A 2,100-nucleotide genomic window follows, 5' to 3' on the forward strand; every position below is an offset into this window, starting at 1 on the left:
TCACTGAGCCATAGGCGCCACCCTGTCATAAACATTTAATTACTTTGAAAACAATTGACTGGGTTAGGTGGCTTACACCTGTAATCTTTCCACTCCGGGAGGCTGAGGCGGGTGAATCACTTGAGCTCAGAAATTCAAGACCAGCTTGAGCAATAGTGAGACCTGCTCGCTACTAAAAATAGAAAAACCTAGGTGGGTGTCATAGCAGGCACCTGTAGTCCCAACTATTCTGGACTCTGAGTCAAGAGGATCGCTTGAGCCCAGGAGTTTGAGGTTGTTGTGAGCTATGATGACTCCAGGGCACTCCACCCAGGGCAAGAAAGTGAGTCTCTGTCTCAAACAAAAAAAAAAATTCAATTTGTAGGTTTGATTCCTGAGTTTGCATAATGATTGCTAGAAAAATCATATAAGCAATTATAAGTTTAATGAGTTACTCATGGTCAAATAATTTCAAAATAAAAATAAGAAAAATCAGCCCTTGGTCCCGCCGGTTGCCCCTCTCGGTTCCTTCGCGCTGCAGACCCCGCTGTAGCCACCACCAAGATCCCCGCTACTGCCTCTGAGCAGAAGATGGCTGTGCCTCCCACATATGCTAATCTTGGCAAGTCTGCCTGGGATGTCTTCACTAAGAGCTACGGATTTGGCTTAATAAAACTTGATTTGACGGCGGCGCCTGTGGCTCAGTCGGTAAGGCGCCGGCCCCATATACTGAGGGTGGTGGGTTCAAACCCGGCCCCGGCCAAACTGCAACCAAAAAAATAGCCGGGCATTGTGGCGGGCGCCTGTAGTCCCAGCTACTCGGGAGGCTGAGGCAAGAGAATCGCTTAAGCCCAGGAATTGGAGGTTGCTGTGAGTTGTGTGAGGCCAGGGCACTCTACCGAGGGCCATAAAGTGAGACTCTGTCTCTACAAAAAAAAAAACAAAAACAAAACTTGATTTGAAAACAAAATCTGAGAATGCATTGGAATTAAGAGCTCAGGCTGAGCCAATACTGAGACCACCAAAGTGACAGGCAGTCTGGAAACCAAATACAGATGGACCGAATATGGCCTGACGTTTATGGAGAAATGGAACACTGGCAACACGCTGGGCACTGAGATTACCATGGAAGATCAGCTTGCGCGTGGACTGAAGCTGACCTTCAATTCATCCTTCTCACCTAACACTGGGGGAAAAATGCTAAAATCAAGACCTGGTACAAGCAAGAGTATGTCAACCTGGGCTGCGATGTAGACTTCAACATTGCTGGGCCTTCGATCCCAGGTGCTCTGGTGCTGGGTTATAAGGACTGGCTGGCTACCAGATGAATTTTGAGATTGCAAAGTCCCAGGTGACCCAGAGCAACTTTGCAATTGGCTACAAGACCGATGAATTCCAGCTTCACCCTAATGTGAATGATGGGACGGAGTTTACCAGAAAGTGAACAGAAGTTGGAGACTGCTGTCAATCTCGCCTGGACAGCAGGAAACAGTAACACTCGCTTTGGAATAGCAGCCAAGTACCAGATCAACCCTGATGCCTACTTCTCGGCTAAAGTGAACAACTCCAGCCTGATAGGTTTAGGATACACTCAGACCCTAAAGCCAGGTATCAAACTGACACTGTCAGCTCTGCTGGATGGCAAGAATGTCAATGCTGGTGGCTACAAGCTTGGTCTAGAACTGGAATTTCAAGTATAAATGAATACTGTACACTTGTTTAATTTTAAACTATTTTGCAGCATAGCTACCTTTAGAATTTAGCGTAATCTTTTTTTTTTTTTTTTTTTTGTAGAGACAGAGTTTCACTTTATTGCCCTTGGTAAAGTGTCGTGGCATCACACAGCTCACAGCAACCTCCAACTCCTGGGCCTAGGCGATTCTCCTGCCTCAGCCTCCCAAGTAGCTGGGACTACAGGCGCCTGCCACAACGCCCGGCTATTTTTTTGTTGCAGTTTGGCCAGGGTTGGGTTTGAACCTGCCACCCTCGGTATATGGGGCCGGCGCCCTGCTCACTGAGCCACAGGCACCGCCCAATCTTTTAATGTTGTATGTCTGGGATGCAAGTACTGCTCAAGATCATGTTAGACCTCCAGGTTAAGATGATTCAGCTCTTAGGCAG

General features: G+C 47.4%; 1 pseudogene; it reads left to right on the forward strand.

Moving 5' to 3' along the window:
• Nucleotides 1-499: 499 nt before the first annotated feature.
• LOC128584028 (voltage-dependent anion-selective channel protein 1-like) lies at nt 500-1,724 on the forward strand (annotated as a pseudogene).
• The last annotated feature ends 376 nt before the right edge of the window (nt 1,725-2,100 follow it).

Source organism: Nycticebus coucang, chromosome 4 (genome assembly GCF_027406575.1).
Source record: "Nycticebus coucang isolate mNycCou1 chromosome 4, mNycCou1.pri, whole genome shotgun sequence".
NCBI lineage: Eukaryota > Metazoa > Chordata > Mammalia > Primates > Lorisidae > Nycticebus > Nycticebus coucang.